Raw genomic sequence first — 14,144 nt, 5'->3', positions numbered from 1 at the left:
ATTAGAAATTGGGGATATTAAAGTGACAATGTTGTTCTCTTTTACGAATTTACCTATGTTAGAAGGAAGCAGATATAATCATAACACCAATAGTAAATGTTATATGAAGACATGGAGGAAAAAAGCAACAACCATACCTTGCAAGGTCAGGGAAGGCCCAACCACAATATTAGCATTCAGATAACTGTCGACAGAGAAGCTGATTTGGGTATGGATATATAAATAACCAAACCAGCTAAAATAAACTGAATCATTTTTTTAAAAAGATTTTATTTATTTATTTGACAGAGAGAGATCACAACAGGCAGACAGACAGGCAGAGAGAGGAAGGGAAGCAAGCTCCCAGCTGAGCAGAAACCCCGATGTGGGGCTCAATCCCAGGACCCTGAGATCATGACCTGAGCCGAAGGCAGAGGCTTTAACCCACTGAGCCACCCAGGTGCCCCAAACTGAATCATTTTAATGATACAAATTTAAGACTAATTCAGATGACCATAAATCAACTTATGCATATATAGCATAAGCATAGACAACAAATATGAGTACAAGATTATATTAATGACTCATAATTTATTTCAAAGATATATTAATATTGAAATCATATGCATATATACAGGTACTAATTTAAAAGGAGGTAGAAAATAAAGCTGAATAAATTTAAGAGAAAAAATTTTAACATTCAACTCTTTAAAGGGACTAAAACTATAAATGAATGTTTTACATTATATAAGCACCTTGAAAATATTACTTTTCTCTAAACTAAGAGCGATCATATCCTTTCAGCAAGACTCTCCTTTGAATATAATAACATCTATTGAGACCTGCAATTTATTTATTTTAGGCCCAAGAGATATTAACAGATTAAGATTTAAAGACAAATTATTTCTCTTTTCTCCCTTCTTCACACCTTCCTTCCATTTACTCATCTTTTTGTTTACTGTCTGCTGTGATATTATATAGATAACTCCTTTTTGAGTGAAATACTTCCAACTGTCAAAAGATATGTAAATAGAAACACCAATTGGTAAGACTATTTAACAGAAAACCTGCCACTTTATACTAAAATATTTAAAGTCATGTTTCTCACACCAAAACGAAACTAATTTTTTTTTAAAGTAGGCTCAATGGCTGACATGGGAGACCAATGTGGGGCCCAAACTCACAACCCCAAAACCAAGACCTGAGCCATGACTCAGAGATCAAGACCTAAGCTGAGATTAAGTCAGTTGCATAACGGAATGAGCCACCCCAGGTGCCCTGAAACTAATTTTTAGTATAATTTTTAAATAAACAATTTCACTTCCTCTTTGTTTATGTTTCTTTTGTGACTCTAATACATATATGAAATATTGTACACACTTTCTATGTCTTTTAAAATATTTACTTGCTTTATATTGCATAAAATCTCAAGGTCATAGATGATTTACCATGTTGGACTATACCTTAATTTACACTCAAAAGTTAAGGATATTCATGCTCTTAATAGTGACCTTAATAAACTACATTAGTCAATATTTGAGTATCTTGATCATTTAGTTAAGAGTTCATTTTAAGAAAATATTTGAAAGTATAAACTCTCTCTGTCCCCAGTTTTACACTGTGTCGCCAGTTTTTACCCAAAAACAATAGTTTTTGATTATAGGGTATAAGGGTTAGGAATAGAGATACACAGAAGATTAAAGGAAGAAGAAGAAGAATTAAAGAAAGAAGATGGATTCATCCAAAGCCTGAGATTTTAAATTCTGGCCTTCAGCTATTCAGTGGAAATATTTCTAACATTTACCAATCCAAAAGAGTGAATTTAAATATTAAGAACATGGGGTGAGCAGAACTTATCTATACAAAGTTATTCTTCTAGACTTATTGAAGAGCTAAGATAAACCATGAGCTGACAAATTCTACGTCTTCATTATTTATCCATTATAACAGCACCTAACTTCTAACTGGTCTCATTCTAAAATATTTCTAAAGTATCTTAAAAATAGAAAACTAGTCATAATAATAGTGGGAATAAATCTTCAAATCTATAAACCATTATAGCCCTAATTATTTCATCAAATCTAGTTAGAGCAATGGTGTAATTTCCTTGAGTTTCTAAGTTTTAGATTCATTGCATTATAATTAGGGATAGCAAAAGGAATGACCAAAAACTCAGTCTTCACTAATCAATGAAGAAGCTGAAAAAATTGATTATAATTAATATACCGATAACAAATTTTATAAAAACTAATAGAAAGAAACATATACCAGTTAACTGCTAATTACTTTGTGTAAAATATCTGTATACAATACAGTTTAAAATATGGTGCACTAGAGTATAAAGGTAAGTAAAGAAACATTTTACATTAAGGTAGAGAATGGGAACTACTTTTGTTACAAATTTTTTGTAATTCTTTTCTGACTTTTGAATTTTCTATTAAAGCTGTATTTGAAATTTTATATAAGCCTGTATCTGTATATGTATATACACATATGTATATATAACACATATACATATACAGATGTGTATATGTATAGGTAATTGTTTAATACCTTTAATGCCTAGTAAGAACTCTCCCTACCCCATACCTAATACATTAAAAATACACCTCATTGCTGGATGGAAATAGACAGACCCTGATTTTGATGTCCAAAAATAAAACAAAATAAATGGAGGACTAAAAATAATCAAGTGCCTCCATTTTATGGATAGGACTAAAATAATAATGCTCATTTAAATGTCTGAATGTTAGATTTGATATCTGATACACAGAAGATTATCATACAAAATTAAATTAAATTAAAATAGTTTTAATGGTTAAAACTTCTTTGAGCAAGTTTAACACAATACAAAAATATAGTCCAACTAGAGGTGAAGTAACAGTGAAATTGATTCACCTTAATCTCTGGTGTCTTCATTTTCACAGGATCTTTCCATAACACAAGGAGGGACCCTGGCACTGTGTTCACATGGTTATGTTATTTGGTAAAATTTGTGAAAGTAAGACATCAGTTAATTCCTCTGTCTCTTACGTTCTGACTTATCCTCTATCACACTTCGTTGGGTGGGACCAGAGCAGCTATGGGCATGCTGGAGATGAAACCAGGAAAAAAGCTAAGGTGGGTGTGTATTTAATTTAGGTTTGGTTGGATACATTTATGAGGGTTTTTTTTCCTCTGTTACTTCCAAGTATAGTTAAAGTTTTTTAGCAATACCAATGTAGGAATAACTTTCGGGACTATTCCTGAACGCAGTGGGCAGACTCACCAGGCATCATGAATAAAGGTGCAGGACCACAGGCCGCACTGTACTAGGAACATCCTCAACTGTCTGGCCTGGAAGTACGTGCTAGTGGAAGAGAAGTGGGGCTTTCTCAAAGGGAGAATTTGATTCTCTTCATTTTCTATACAAAACAGAAGATCCTTCCTTTCAAAAATACACTTAATAATGCACCATGTGTAAATAGGAATGCATCATTTAACTTTCTTACAGTAATGAAAAATTTAGATCAGTGTTCCTACAAAAAGGAGTGAATAACTTTCTCTTTTCACTCCAGAAAATGTAACAAAATTATTGTCAAAGAAGGAGGCAATCAAAGAGCATGAGACCAAAATATGGTGAGCAAATATGATAGATCTATCAAGCAGTTAATGAACCTACTGTTATATTTAGAGGGGTGGTGTTCTCAGATGTTAAAATCTGAAATGTGCTTGAAATGATTTTTTTACTCATTATGAAAAGTATTCATCTTCTTGTATTTGTAACTTTATATAGTTTCTTCTTGAAGATAGATCCCCAAATTGTATAAGCCTCAGCCCCCAAAACACATGAATCTGTCACATGTACAAGGAGAGGTTTACAGTGTGTTTTGCTAATGGACACTTTTTAAAATAACTTTTAAAATGCAGCATGCTGAAAAAGAAAATATATGTAAGAAATGTAGCTAAGAAAACTTTTCTACCTGAGTGGTCTCTCTAAATTTTATTATATTTTTGCCTCCATTTTTTAGATGCATGATGGATAAATGATGGCAAGGGGAAGAGCAGGGAAGGGACTTATTTGGGGACACAAGACTTTTCTTTTTAACCTTTTCACTTTAACTCTTCAAAGAGTAATGACAATAGACAATAATTTTATCTCTTTCATGTACTACAGGATAATAAAAACTCTAATGTTAAAGAGGGAGGAAATAAAATGTACAAGTTAATAGCTAATTGATTCGCCACACTAGTTCAGTCCTTGGCCTTTTCTGAACAGAGACTGCCAATAGTAACAGATTATGTGATGGTTTTGTGATGTGGACAGTTCACTTGGGACCAAGAGCAAATGAGCAAACTTGAGGACCTGCCTCATAAACTATGGATCCAAAGATCATAGGTCAGATCTTTATGCACTACATAGTCTTCTGGAAGGAATATATCTGCCAAGTGTCTAGAGGAAAAATGAGTACCAAACAAGAGCATTTCAATCACCAGAAGGATAACTGCTACGTTATAGAATATTGTGGGGATAAATGTATTAAAAGTGCTTTGAGCTATTCATAGAAAGGCACCATAGAAATCTATATTATGTGCTGGCTTGCTTCATTCATTCTCTTACATGCAAGGCCTAGTTTTTCTATTTGTCCATGAATTCATTCAGATCAACGCTCCTGTTAAGTACCAAAACATTTCAGAGAAAGGGTAAAATGAGAACTCAGTGACTTGAGGTAACTCAAGGAGCAGTACATACGCAGAATGCTAGTGTTTTCAAGGATAAAGAGATCTCCATAAACATAGGACAAAGTCCCTTCCAAAGAGAGTTTATTTAGGTGAATCACGTGTAGACCATAGATGCAGAACACTCACTAGGGTTTTCACTGTGGCTGCACTGTCGGGGCACCGGATGCCCCAACACCACAGAGTTTAAATAAACTAGTTAGACAGCCTTGGGCTGGTTGCTTCATCTTCCAGACCTGCTTTCTTTAACCTGTTAACAAAAAGAGCTAGAAAGGTAAACTCTAAAGATTCCATGCTGCTTTAATATATTCCAATCAGGGATCCTGTCCTCTGTCAGGGTGAGTTCCTATTTTTATATTTTTCTCCATGGAAACATACAAACTACCGGGAAGTTGGCAAAAACAAATATAAGATCCTTCAAGTAAGACTTATGAAGCTACTCCCACTCCCTACTTCCATAATTCTCAGTTTTATTGCCAGACCTTTTCAACCTAAAAAAATGTGCCATAACCAGGGAGTGGATAATGTAAAAATTAAGAATTCATTGTTGGGAATGCTGTGTGATGTAGGAAAGAAATAAGAGGAATCTAGAGTGGTATTTTTAACTAGGAATACTAAATAGTGATGCTAAGCAAAACGGCAAAATTGTCATGTTTCTCTTACATGGCCTCTTAATTATTTTTCAGTGCCTTACGTATCTACTTTTCTCCCCAGACATTCCACGTAGTCAATATATCCCTTACTATCTCTGGCTCCCTTTGTTACCAACCTTGTGCCCATTTTGGTCTTCATACTACAGGCATTGCCTCAGGACTCTGGACATACTTTCCTCCTTCCTTTTATGATAGCCTACTCACAGTTATTAATTTTCACCAAGCTATACTAATAAGAACACCTTAATAGCTGTCTCCTTTCTAAAAGTATTTTAATTTAGTATGGGAAAAAGAAATATATCTTTAACGATAAAGTAATGGCAAAATCAAAGTGTTAGTGGGACGTATGTGAGATGTTGACTCTCTTTTGGGGGTGGGGGGTGGGGTAAAGGGAAGCTTCTGAGTTTCCAGAATATGACAAGCCACAAGAAGTCACCTATCATATATTTATATGATTTATATCATTTATATCATATAAAGGGAACCTTGTGATGAATGTTTCTAGGGTATAAAAATCAGACTGTATCAGGACGCTAACCCTGAGGATGAAAGAAAGATAAGACTAAGTATACATAGGCAGAGTACAGTCAGTCTGGAGAGTGTCAAATGCACATGCTGAAAACCTTGGATTTTATCCTGTGGAAACAGGGAATCATTGGAGGTTTATAAACTGCAGAGAGACATGACATAAAAAGCACTATTTTAGCAAAATTTACCCAATGGTGATAAATATACTGGGACAAAGAACAAAAGACTAAACAAAAGAAATCATTTTAGAGATTATTACTATTGCTCAGACTTCAGGAAATGGACATAATGGAATTTATTTAGAAGATAGTAGGAAGAATAAATTGAAAGAAGACTGTGATTTTACACAGAAAATGAAAAAGAGGGAAAGATTTCAACAATCTGGATGACTAGGAATAGTCTAGATCATTGATCAAAATAAAGACTGATTTGGAAAAATAAAGAAAAAAAGCACATAAAGAAGAAAAAAAAAAGCCAAAAAGCAGAAGCAATGAACCATGTGAATGCCCTAAATCAGGTTGCATCAAGCCATGAAGATCAAAAATGTAATATACTCAACATAGTGGATACGATTAACAGCCATAAATATCAAGGCATATACCCTTTTGCATGTATATTATGGAAATACAGAGATGGGGAAGGGAGCAGAGAGGAAAAAGAGAAAGTGGGGTGTCCAACATAGAAATGAGAGAGGAAAATAGTATTTTTAAGCCAAAGAAGTGGTTTTTATATAAGGATCAAGAGGTATAAAAGTGTGTTCCAGAGAGTTACTATAGGGGTACTTTTTGATATCATACTTGATCTCCCAACTATTGCTGTGGTATGCCATTGATTAAGGAAAATGGCTTATGAGAAGGATCTCCAAAGATGCTTTCCAACTACACCATATACACGGAGATACATCACACACACACACACACACACGCTTGCCCATGTGCAGGTACACACTGAAAGACTGCCATTCTTCTCTTACTTCATTACCTCAAATTAAAGGTGTATAATCTCATATTAAGCACAGAATCTCCCCATTTATGATTTTGAGGAGAAAGAGTTGAAAGCAATAAAGGGCTCGGAAGGCTTACTGTATTACTTAATTTACACATGTTTTCACCTTATAGATTGTCTTATAGACATGCTATCCATATCAATATGGTATCCATATCAACAGAGTATCAATTATTTTCGTTAAGTTTTTTTTTTTTTTTAAGATTTTATGTATTTATTTGACAGAGAGAGACACAGTGAGAGAGGGAACACAAGCAGGGGGAGCAGGAGAGGGAGAAGCAGGCTTCCTGCCGAGCAGGGAGCCCAATGTGGGCAGACGCTTAAGAACTGAGCCACCCAGGCACCCCATGTTATGTTAAGTTTTTTAAATTAAGCTACTTTCCTTTCATATACACATGTGATCTGATACAATTTAGAAAAATAAAGTTCCTGAAACCATTTGTTTCTCTCAAAAAATAAGGAAAGACAATGTTTTATTAATATTAATTGGAGTATAGGGTCTTTTTAAAGAATCTTAAATAACTGAAAACCATTAACTCAGTGGCCATATAAAAACGACCCAGTAAAGAAAAAAAATGAAAACATATAAGTGATGATGTGAAAATCATTGTCATAAAATGTTACAAATTTTAATGAAATTTATAAATTTTCATTTTAGTTTTAAAGTGAATATGTACAAACTATTAAAAGCCATTGTTATAAAATAAAATACATATAGTTACACTTACTCATGAATATATTTCATATCTGTCCTTTTTTATAGTACATTGAAATAAAAAAGTTATATTTTTCACTGATCAGGAAACAATGTATATAATTCTACATAATAATCTATAGCTCTAAACACTATGATATAGTTCTTGAATCTTAGATTTGTATCTGTAACTCTGCCGTTCTCCAGGAGGATCTCTAAAAATGCTGGGAACATTTTAGAGGCAGTATCTTCTAATAAGCCAAAAATAGGCCTTTTTCATGTAGCTACCAGTAGGTGGAGCAGACAACATAATTTATTACCCAGGAACAAGGACAGGAATGAAAGTCAGTTTATTTGGAATAAAACAAATCTGCAAATGAGATATTCTTCAAAGGAAATGTGTCCTATATGTGTTAGATTTAGTTTGACTGGTTACTGAATCAAAATAAATAACTTTATTAAATAATCAATCTTTGCAGAAAGATAAATTAAATTTACAAATGGAAGCAATGTTTGCATTTTACTTATTCAAATCAACTAAAATTAGCTTTCTTTTCATAAAACTTTTACAGGGACAAAGATTTTTTTGATGTGTTCATTTAATAAGGGCGCTAAACCCAATCCTGTTTTACAGGTGATGGGGTGCATAACAAATAGTATTTTCTGGGAAATATAATTGACTAATCCTATTATGTCTGTAGCAACAAATTAACCTTATTACTACTAGTAAATGGTGATTGATTATTTATGCAAATAAGTTACCATGTTCAGCTTTCTGATTGAAATAAACATATACAAAAGGTGCTTTAATATGACTTGAACTTTTTAATTAATAAAACCCTGAGGGGTCTATTAATTCACTCATTGCAATATTAGTTATTTATTTGTGTAATTCCTATTAGTGCTAACATATTTGCTTGCATAAAGATGAGATACTTAATATCAGTAAAAATCGGGAAAATATTTTAGAACTATTTTAAGATATACACCGGATTTGTTACTAACACTGACTTTGAAACCAGGTTATCAGTATGAGTATGTCAGTATATCAGCATAAGAGTCCTAAAATTATTAAAAATTAAATAACAATATAACTTCATTTATTACCTATATATGAATTCACAAATACAATTTTGGCTTAGAAAATCCTTACCTTTTCTAAAGCATTCTTTGTCTGAATTAATGTTTTATTTCTACTTTTTTTTTTTTTTGATGTTTTTACATCAATTTTATTCTTACTTGTATCTTTACAGAAAATGGCACAGAAATCACAGGTTTAGAATACCTAGAGTTATTACATTTCCATATTTCAAACACTTCAATATCAAGTTTCTTTCTTCCCACTTCTATGTACAGTATTTACACACCGGGGGCTAAAGTCTCTAACACTTCAAACCAACAGGGGACAAAGACATGGAGAAGAGGGGGGTTCCATGAACAGAATGAGGAAGAAATCAACTTTTGATACGGAATTAAAATCCAAACTCACTGTCTCAGGCCTTTCTCTTGCGAGGTATTCCCTGCAAAGGTGGGTGGGACGGTAGAGGGAAATGTCAAGGGCATGAGGGTGACACAGGCCTGGCCTGGGGGTGGGAGGGGGCAGCTTCGGAGAGAACATCCCAGGTGGAATTTCCTCCCATCACCAGACAGGAAGAAGCCCCCAGTTCCCTATTCCTCCACGGTCACCGTGTCTGTCCTATTCTTACGGACAGATGCCACAGCACACACCTGGCAGGTGCGTGTACCTGTTGCTTAGTTAGAGTCTAATCCTGGCTCCTGCCTTGCTCTCCTTTGAGCCCTTTCTCGTATCCTTTTTGTGGCCACTCCTTGATGCCTGTAATAACTCCAAGTCTGCTCCAGGCTTTACCTCCCGGGGATGGCCTGGATCAAGTCGAGCCAAGATTTGTGGCTTCCTGTGTGTTCATTTAATGGCTAGATCGGGTTGGACAGGCAGGACACATGCGCCCCAATGAACAGCAAGAAGCTCTAGAAGGGTGTCTTGCACAGCAAATCAGAGTCGTGGGTAGTATATGGCGGGGTGGTCAGGATGCTTCAGAACGCAGGCCCAAAGGCTCTGGGTAAGAGTCTGGCCTCCCCAACAGTGCCCTGACCACAGCATTTGTGACAGGTGCCTGCTGTCTGCAGGGCACAGGCCCTGGACTCTACAGGTACTACTGTCCGTGGCCTCATGCTGGGGAAAGCGGTGGGGCAGGCGGGGCGGGCATAGAATATGAAGTGAAGCTATATTAGACTTATGAAAATTTAATATGAAAATTAATATTCTACAAACTATCATTATGAAACATTATAAATCACTCCTAAATTATGGAAATCACCAAAAAATAGTTCTAAAAAGGCTTTTAGTATTATTCCCTTTAAATACATCAGCAGAACTTTTCCTATCCTGATGTACTTATAAAAATTATTTATACTTGAATATTTATTCAGTAAACTTTCCAATAACTGTATAAATTGAGAGTTAAAAGTGACTTAAGCCTTTAATAACAAATACTCAATTCATATCTGACTTTTATTTTGTATTTAAATGTGTATTTGATATAATTTGAAATCAAAACTCTTAAAACAAGCAATGAAATTAATCTGTAAATATCTTAGTAATGTTTTAAAACCTGCAGCTTAATTTCTCACCCATAGTCAAGTCATGCTGAGAAAATCAGTACTGATACTCAAATTGAAACATGTGTCTTTCATTCTCTGAGTCTTTCTTAGGTTAGGGAAAGTAAAGATTTTTGTGAAAATAAAATAATAAATGGAATCACAAAATCATAAATATAAGTGGTTGCTAATTTCAATAAGACCACCTATATAAACTGCAATTGAAAGGTGTCAAATTTCTTTCTTGTAAAAGCATTTGTCTGGCATAGACTGAAATCAGAGTGAATACACCTTGTGGTTAAGGATCACATAGTACACATTTGTATGTCCCACTCCTGGTTTAGCATGAGACAGACTGTCAGTACTCAAAATATGTTATCTGGAATAACTGAAGACTTTTAAAGTTAAGATTTATATTCAATCTATTTATTAATATTAGTGTTGCATATCTTTGTTTAGGTTAAGGTGAATATTGCATACTTTTGTTTAGGTAAAGATGGTTTATAATTGTGACTTATTTAAAATTCAACCTTTTTATATCATAATAAAAACTAAGGAATAAAACATTTGAAATTTCTAGTACTGCCCCAAAATAAAACTAATTCCCTGACCAAAGTCAACAGATGAGACTAAGATGATACCACTGTTCTATTTCAGTACCAAAAAAAAAAAAAAGTTTGCTTTGGGAATAAAAGTGTCTGCATAGGCTCAAAGGGTTGTATTTTATCTCCAGTTATTTGTGATCAAATATGAAGATCACTATGACAAAATAAATAGACCAACTTGTCAGAACCAAATGAAAATCTCTGATATATAATATTCCTCTCCAAAGAAGGGGATTTAAGAACATCATTTCCCCTCTGTTGCCCTCAGGTCTGTGAGGCCAGTTGTAAAATGGGGGAGGGGAATATTGGGCAAAGATCACTATAAATATTTCTAACTAATCTTCATTAATAATTAAAGCAAAGAAATGAGAAAATTAACACTTCCAACAACTAAGACAAACAGAAGAAAATGTATAGAATCTTCATTTATCTTTTAATTTTTAAAAATATTTTATTTCTTTATTTGAGAGAGAGAGAGAGAGAGAGAGACTAAGCACAAGCAGGCAGAGGGAGAAGCAGGCTTTCCACCAAGGAGGGAGCTGACATAGGGTTCAATCCCAGGACCCTGGAATGATAACCTGAGTCGAAAGTAGACACTTAACTGACTTAGCCACCCAGGTGCCTCTTGATAGGTTAAATTCTAATAATAGGACTGTTATCATTTACTGGAACACTAAGGGCCCGATAGTATTTTAAATATATTATATTCGATTCTCGTAATGTTCTTTCAAATTGTAGAGTGAAACAGACAATTCCAGGTGATCTTCTGATATTTTACCCTAAGTGGGAGAGCCTGGATGCCAACTTAGCTCTGATGTCAATGCTCATACTGTTTCTACTGTCATAGCACCTCAAAAACAATCATTCTATTGGATGCCAAGGATTTCTAGAAACAAGAGATCAGTTTAAGTTTACATACATGGACATTACCAGCAGTCTGCAAGGTATAAACAAGGAGGAAAATGGGCTAGGGCACTGACAGCTTGTATTTGTTAACACAAACACACCTACAACACAGTGGTAGTATTAAAAACTCATTAAGATCCAGGAGTCAAGTCACATGGTCAAGTTTGTGAAATAATTTGTTAAACCAGGTGTTTAAATTTAAACTAAAATGAAATCAAAATAAAGAAATTGTGCATATAAAGTATCTACCATACTCTGTGGCACATGGTAAGTACTGCATGGATATTTGCTATTTCATTATTTTAAAAAAAAATTTTTTTTTTTAAGATTTTACTGATTTATTTGAAAGAGAGCATGAGTGGGGTGAGGGGCAGGAGGAAAGCAGGCTCTCTGCTGAGATGGCCCAATGTAGAGCTCGATCCCAGGAGTCCAGGACTATGACCTGAGCCGAAGGTGGATACCTAACCAACTGAGCCACCTGGTGTCCCCTGCTATTCTAGTATTTTTATTAGTAAAATAACTTAGTCTTTATGGACACTCTAAAATTTTCCTCTATGAACCCGATATCTAAATACCCTGGATAAAAAAAAAATTAATGTTTCTGTTAAATCTGATTTCACCACTTAAAAAATCATTTCTGCCATTACACTACCCATCATATAAGTATAAACAGCACAATTAGACTTCAGAATAAGAAGATTCAAAGTATAAAAGGGATTCAGAGTTATCAAAATAAATAACTGTACCCAATAATTACTATCAGGTTTAAAGAATTAAAGGATATATTATGCCTCCCTTAGTTTCATCAAAATGAAAATTACCAATAACTAAAGTTAAAAAAAAAGAACTCCTTATGTGATTCTACATCTAGAAAAGTGTAGTCCACCAATTATACAGATAAATTTTTTACTCTTATGAATTTATAATTGAAACTTGAAAATACCTCAATTTTTTTATTTATTTAACTTTTATTGTTGTAATTTAAAGATTTTATTTATTTGATATAGAGAGACACATCAAGAGAGGGAACATAAGCAGGGTGAGTGGGAGAGGGAGAAGCAGGCTTCCCGCTGAGGAGGGAGCCCACCGGGGGCTCCATCCCAGGACCTTGGGATCATGACCTGAGCCAAAGGCAGATGCTTAACACTGAGTCACCCAGGTGCCCCTGACTTTCTATTTCTTAAGTTGTCTTTATTGCCTAAGTATTTAGAATCTGAAGACCTCCATCTGAGTAGCAGACCTATTATTACTAGTTTTGTGTCTATAAATCAGTATCATAATTTTCTGTTTCAGTTTTCTTATCTGTTAAATGGAATTAACTCAGCTATACAAATACTAAGTAAACACTAAGATAGTTATCATTATTGAAAGTATTATTAATTAGCCTACCAAATAGAGCTAGAAGTGCAGTTCTCTGTCCTAAATGTACATGGCCAGTCCAGTACTTAATGTTTTTGAATTTGGATGCCTCGAAGCAGGACACTTAATCTCAGGAAACACCCTCCACGACCCTCCACCACAGAACTGGACTTGACTTGCCCAAGTCTGAGACATCTGAATGTGTGACTCCAGCTGGAACTCTAAGACTTAACTTGAAAGTCTATGAGAAAGAATAAAAACCCATAAATTGCTAGTTTCCTGCCTGAAGCTCAATTAACAAAACATACTTCAACCCCTAAATTCATGTTGCTTTTTTTTTTTTTTTTTTAGATTTTATTTATTTATTTGACAGAGATCACAAGTAGGCAGAGAGGCAGGGAGAGACAGAAAGGCGGGGAAGCAGTCTCCCTGCTGAGCAGAGAGCCCCATGCGGGTCCGATCCCAGGACCCTGGGATCATGACCTAAGCCGAAGGCAGAGGCTTTAACCCACGGAACCACCCAGGCGCCCCATTCATGTTGCTTTTTAACCATATTTCTTTGTGAGCAGAATATTCTATAGGTCAATGTATTTTTTCCTCAGCAACTAGCAACTACGGCACAATCGGAAGCACTAAAATTTTACCATTTATAAGAAAATCATTCTAAGTATTCCCAATTCCACATTTGTATTTCAGTAAGAAGATGCAGTTGTTGAAGCAGGTTTGTTCAAAGCTTTACTTGAAAACGTGCATCAAAATTTAGAAAGGGTGCAAGAATGGCTCTAATCCCAACATTAGCTCAAGTAAAAGAGAAAACCTGAAAGCGACCTCAGTTTAATAACTTCTTAGTTCTTGATCAATTCGCGAAACAACAATAAGCCACTCAGAATGGGTTTCAAAAGCGGGGTTATGCCCTTCGTGTTGTGTTATCACAGTGGCAGATCACACTGCTGACTTGGACCTTTCTGCCGGCGTCCCAGCAGCTGCCTCTATGAAGCTGCTGTCGCAGACGAGTCATGGTGCCTGCGCGCACCTACACAGAAGCACGAAATTGAACTCGAAGTAGTGTCTTTGTGATAT

At 34.9% G+C, this 14,144-nt stretch overlaps 1 protein-coding gene across 4 annotated transcripts in view; it reads right to left on the bottom strand.

Moving 5' to 3' along the window:
* Nucleotides 1–14,144, bottom strand: part of SPATA17 (spermatogenesis associated 17) — a 178,626-nt gene that overhangs the window by 93,188 nt on the left and 71,294 nt on the right. The window lies entirely within an intron of this gene.

Source organism: Lontra canadensis, unplaced genomic scaffold (assembly GCF_010015895.1).
Source record: "Lontra canadensis isolate GAN:19392208 unplaced genomic scaffold, GSC_riverotter_1.0 scaffold46, whole genome shotgun sequence".
NCBI lineage: Eukaryota > Metazoa > Chordata > Mammalia > Carnivora > Mustelidae > Lontra > Lontra canadensis.
This window is presented reverse-complemented; position numbering and strand designations above follow the sequence as displayed.